Source organism: Mustelus asterias, chromosome 14, assembly GCF_964213995.1.
Source record: "Mustelus asterias chromosome 14, sMusAst1.hap1.1, whole genome shotgun sequence".
Lineage (NCBI taxonomy): Eukaryota > Metazoa > Chordata > Chondrichthyes > Carcharhiniformes > Triakidae > Mustelus > Mustelus asterias.
This window is the reverse complement of record NC_135814.1, coordinates 16688030-16694011: the sequence shown is the minus strand read 5'-3', so window position 1 is coordinate 16694011 and position 5982 is coordinate 16688030. Positions and strand designations below refer to the sequence as shown.

Below are 5982 nucleotides of genomic sequence, written 5' to 3'. Positions count from 1 at the left end.
ACCCTCCATACCAGGCAACATCCTGGTAAACCTTCTCTGCACTCTCTCTAACGCCTCCACGTCCTTCTGGTAGTGCGGCGACCAGAACTGGACGCAGTACTCCAAATGTGGCCTAACCAGCGTTCTATACGGCTGCATCATCAGACTCCAGCTTTTATACTCTATACCCCGTCCTATAAAGGCAAGCATACCATATGCCTTCTTCACCACCTTCTCCACCTGTGTTGCCACCTTCAAGAATTTGTGGACTTGCACACCTAGGTCCCTCTGTGTTTCTATACTCCTGATGACGCTGCCATTTATTGTATAACTCCTCCCTACATTATTTCTTCCAAAATGCATCACTTCGCATTTATCCGGATTAAACTCCATCTGCCACCTCTCCGCCCAATTTTCCAGCCTATCTATATCCTGCTGTATTGCCCGACAATGCTCTTCGCTATCCGCAAGTCCAGCCATCTTCGTGTCATCCGCAAACTTGCTGATTACACCAGTTACACCTTCTTCCAAATCATTTATATATATCACAAATAGCAGAGGCCCCAGTACAGAGCCCTGCGGAACACCACTGGTCACAGACCTCCAGCCGGAAAAAGACCCTTCGACCACTACCCTCTGTCTCCTATGGCCAAGCCAGTTCTCCACCCATCTAGCCACTTCTCCTTGTATCCCATGAGCCTTAACCTTCTTAACCAACCTGCCATGTGGGACTTTGTCAAATGCCTTACTGAAATCCATATAGACGACATCCACGGCCCTTCCTTCATCAACCGTTTTTGTCACTTCCTCAAAAAACTCCACCAAATTTGTAAGGCACGACCTCCCTCTTACAAAACCATGCTGTCTGTCACTAATGAGATTGTTCCGTTCTAAATGCACATACATCCTGTCTCTAAGAATCCTCTCCAACAACTTCCCTACCACGGACGTCAAGCTCACCGGCCTATAATTTCCTGGGTTATCCCTGCTACCCTTCTTAAACAACGGGACCACATTCGCTATCCTCCAATCCTCAGGGACCTCACCCGTGTCCAAAGAAGCGACAAAGATTTCCGTCAGAGGCCCAGCAATTTCATCTCTCATCTCCCTGAGCAGTCGAGGATAGATGCCATCAGGCCCTGGGGCTTTGTCAGTTTTAATGTTCCCTAAAAAACCTAACACTTCCTCTCTTGTAATGGAGATTTTCTCTAACGGGTCAACACCTCCCTCCGAGACACTCCCGGTTAACACGCCCCTTGTTACATTAACACTGCAGTGAAAATCCCCTCGTTGCCACACTCCGGCGCCTGTTCGGGTACACTGAGGGAGAATTCAGCGTGGCCAATGCACCTAACCAGCACGTCTTTCAGACTGTGGGAGGAAACCGGAGCAACCGGAGGAAACCCACACAGACATGGGGAGAACGTGCAAACTCCACACAGACAGTCACCCAAGCCAGGAATCGACCCCGGGTCCCTGGCGGTGTGAGGCTGCAGTGGTAACCACTGTGCCATTGTGTTGCCCTCTATCTCTCTCTTCAGGTTCTCTCTCTCTCTTCAGAAACCATGTCCAAAGAGAGCATTGATGATCATGGACCTCCATGTCAATCTTTCACTAGACAAGTGAATCATCTTTATTGGTGGTACATTCATCCAGTTTGAAGGCTCTTTAACAAGGTCATTCTTTGTCTACCTTGATCTTTTTTATCATCGATCTTTCCCATCAATATCAGACTTTCTATATCATGATTACTTATTACATGCCCAAGAATTTCCAACTTTCTCCTCCTGATCCTTTGCTTTCAGATGTTACTAACGCCTCTTCATTGGTAATGTGACTTGCCCAAGATATCTTTATTATTTGCCTCAAAAAACACAGTGAAGCCTCAATTCTTCTCTGTCTGTTTCACTGATTGCCTAACACTCGCTTCCATGTGTTAAAATTGATGTGACGATTCTGAGCTTTGTTTTCATGGCTAATTCTGAGTCCACCATAATCTTTTTCACTCTTTGAAATGCAACTTTGGCCATTCAAATCCTTTGTCTTAATCCTTGGTGTTAGGAAATAGAGATCATTTTAAATAAATTGGGAAAAGCAGCCAGCATAATCAGGACACCCCGCACCCCGGACCTACTCTCTTCCACCCGAGGCTGGAATCAAACCCAGGTCCCTGGCGCTGTGAGGCAGCAGTGCTAACCACTGTGCCATCTTTCTATTATTAAAGTTGTAATGTCCAACTAATAATCCAGAAAGATCTTCAATCTCTCTAAGAAGCACATTGTTAGGAGCGGCACAGTGGTTAGCAGTGCTGCTCACAGCACCAGGGACCCGGGTTCAATTCCGGCCTTGGGTGACTGTCTGTGTGGAGTTTGCACATTCTCCCCATGTCTGGGTGGGTTCCCTCCGGGTGCTCTTGTTTCCTCCCACAGTCCAAAGATGTGCGGGTTGGGTTGATTGGCCATGCTAAATTGACCCTAGTGTCAAGGGGATTAGCAGGGTAAATATGTGAGATTACGGGAATAGGGCCTGGGTGGGATTGTGGTCGATGCAGACTCGATGGGCCAAATGGCCTCCTTCTGCACTGGAGGGATTCTATGAATATTTTCACGGTACAAATTGAATAATTCTGGGGGAACACATACCCATGTCTGATCCCTCGTTTAATTGTCACAAAATTGCTTCAATCGTTCTCAACTTTTACAGCTGCAGTTTGTTCTCAATAAAGATTTCTTATCATTCTAATGTCCTTTCCATCAAGGCCAAAGGTCTCAAACATGCTCATCTGTTCTCCAAGTTACTTAACTTTAAGCCCAATGAAATTCAGATACATTAAGATCAGCAAACTGTACCTATGGCCATTTCCTTCAATCCTGATGAACCAGAGTGACACAATGCTCACCCCTGGTTTCCTAGGTTATCGACCACACTGTTGACTGAAGTTCTATGAAAGCAGAGGGGCTAAAGATGCAGCAAGCCAATTCATAGTAAGGAGAAGCTTTGTGAAATCATTTGAGAGTTGTGTTTAAGTTAAGGAACTTTTAGTTGTTTCTTCCAGCTGGTTAAAGTATCATAGAATCATAGAAACCCTACAGTACAGAAAGAGGCCATTCGGCAATTTTTAGCATGGCCAATCAACCTAACCTGCACATTTTTGGACTGTGGGAGGAAACCGGAGCACCCGGAGTAAACCCACGCAGACACGAGGAGAATGTGCAAACTCCACACAGACAGTGACCCAAGCCGGGAATCGAACCCAGGTCCCTGGAGCTGTGAAGCAGCAGTGCTAACCACTGTGCTACCGTGCCGCCCATAAACTGGATGTTTTCTAAATACGAACATTTTGGGACCTGGTTTTAAATCTATGTAAGTGAACGATTAATGAGTGAGTTAAATTCTTGTCCCAATTTGTCTTATTGTCTTATTATTGAGTTGGATAAGCATGTTCATGTGACCAACAGATTTCACGTCTTTTTGACCCCAATTCTGAAATCCCTGAAATCAGAAGGCGGGATAATGTCCAACTTATTAAACTGACAGTCGCATCATTAAAGGTAGCTGCTATGAGATGCACAATACTGCCCTAAAGGTGATTCTTTGCACACTGAGAGGAGTTGTTACAGCTTGGTTCCTGCAAAAAGTGCTTCAAATTCTGTGACATTGAATTGCTAAGTTCTTGGCCTTTTGGCTAAGATCAAGTGTAGTATTGACATGCTGTACTTGGTTGAAGTCATTAGGTTACATTTTAGCTTCATTTGAAGCAATTTTTAAAAGTGGCATCTTGGCCTTTTGGCTAAGATGCAAATGAGATCAAGCCTTGGAGGAGGAAGACCTGCACCTACTCCAATCAGTTTGGCTCTTGTAGATCAGGCCCAAGACAGGGGTTGCAGACCCTGTCTTGTCAGCTTGGATTGGGAATGTCTCAACTTGTTGAGACTCTGAATTGGACTTGATTTGATTGAATTGGAAAAGTATTTTAAAAAAATATCGCCACTGTTCCTCCATTGCTGCCAAGTCAAACTTCAGGAGCCACCTAACATACCGGTGGAAGTATTCACATCGCATGGACTGGCATGATTCAAAGGAAGCTTCATCGATACCTCCTCAAGGGCAAGTAAGGGTAAACAACAAAGATTGACATTGCCAGCAATGTCAAAATTCCACAGAATGAACTTTCAAACAACTTGGATGAAATAAGTGTAATGGCACAGGTTAGCCTTTCCCAAACATGAACTACTAGAGTTTGGAGAAACTTGGTTTGTTCTCACTGGAACAACGGAGATTGAGGGATGACCTGATAGACGTCTACAAGATTATGAGGGGCATGGACAGAGTGGATAGTCAGAAGCTTTTTCCCATAGTGGAAGAGTCAATTACCAGGGGACATAGGTTTAAGGTGCGAGGGGTAAGGTTTAAAGGAGATGTACGAGGCAAGCTTTTTACACAGAGGGTGGTGGGTGTCTGGAACTCGCTGCCGGGGGAGGTAGTGGAAGTGGATACGATAGTGAGTCTTAAGGGGCATCTTGACAAATACATGAATAGGATGGGAATAGTGGGATATGGTCCCTGGAAGGGTCGGGGATTTTAGTTCAGTCAGGCAGCATGGTCAGTGCAGGCTTGGAGGGCCAACGGGCCTGTTCCTGTGCTGTAATTTTCTTTGTTCTTTGTACACACAATGAGGAATAAAAGCAGAAATTACTGGAAAAACTCAACAGGTCTGGTAGCATCTGGAGAGAGAAACAGTTAACATTTTGGATCTAAATGATCCTGCTACAGAACACAATGGGGAGATGGTTAATGAGTGAACTATCAAAATATAAAATTGGTGTGCCGCTAAATAAAGGATCAGAATCGGTCGAAATTGCATTGAGAACTCATAATCGACATTCACTGTTAGCTTAAAGGTTACATGGCTTTTAGCTTTCTCCTTCCTGTTCTTTAAAGAGAATACTGAACTAATAACCCCATATTGATATCACGGTTAGTTAAATCCCAGAAGAACTCTTAAAGCTACACAAGAACTCATTTGCTAAATCTAGCCCTCTTGGTACATTCTCTTTGTAAAATCATTCCTGCTCCTTCCCTTAATCTGGGAACTGGCCACTAATGTTGAAAATTATTCAATGTTTGTGGGACTAGGTAGGACATGGAGGACTGAATACTCAACCATACATTTAACTCACCACATGAATAACTCAAAGGATCTCCACCCTCTGCAAACCACAAAGGAATAAATTCTTTCTTTTCTCAAACAATTCAGTGCATTTCTTCTCAAATGCAAGGCTTTGTCAAAAAATATTCCCCTCAAAGGAAATAACTGCAGTTTCTATTCTGGGATATGATAAAGAGTTTTAAAGAGATAATGTTTCTTTTGATGATCTGGATGCTGGCAATGTGTCAAAGCTCTTAACCCTTTGTCTCTGCAGGAAGTGTTTTACTCGTGTGTTTTCCCTCAACATGGAGTAGCTTTGTGTAGAATAAAGGGATACTTACAACTGCTTATGTTCCCAAATTCTTTGAAACATCAATTGGAAATTTTCAACTTTCATTAATATAGATTTTTAATTTTTTTGAATCAAATTTAGAGAGCAGTCACACTCCAGTAAGCAACCTGAGAGCAAACGCATTCTCAAAGTTGAAAGGTATGAAGCAGTTGACACTACAGATGTGTGAGAACACCAATGCCTGCAAGTTGCCCTCCAAACCACTCACCATCCTGTTTTGGAAATATATCGCTGCTCCATCATTGTCACTGAGTCGAAGGCCAGAATTTTACAGGCATGTCCATCCCGATTCCAGGGGCGGCTGAGGCTCGGAGAACGGCATTCTCCATTGGCCTTGGGTGGGATCATACAAACCTCGGGCGGACATGCCGGTAAAATTCCACCCGTTGTCTTCGAACTCCGACCGTGACAGCATGGCGGGTGTACCTACACCACATGCTCTTCAGCAAATTTAAGAAGGCAACTCACCACCACCTTCTCAAGTGCTGTGAGGATTGGACAA

The 5982-nt window shown here is 44.2% G+C and overlaps 1 pseudogene; it reads left to right on the top strand.

The window, feature by feature from the left end:
• Positions 1–3644: 3644 nt before the first annotated feature.
• On the top strand, positions 3645–3787 carry LOC144504147 (U2 spliceosomal RNA; annotated as a pseudogene).
• Positions 3788–5982: the final 2195 nt, after the last annotated feature.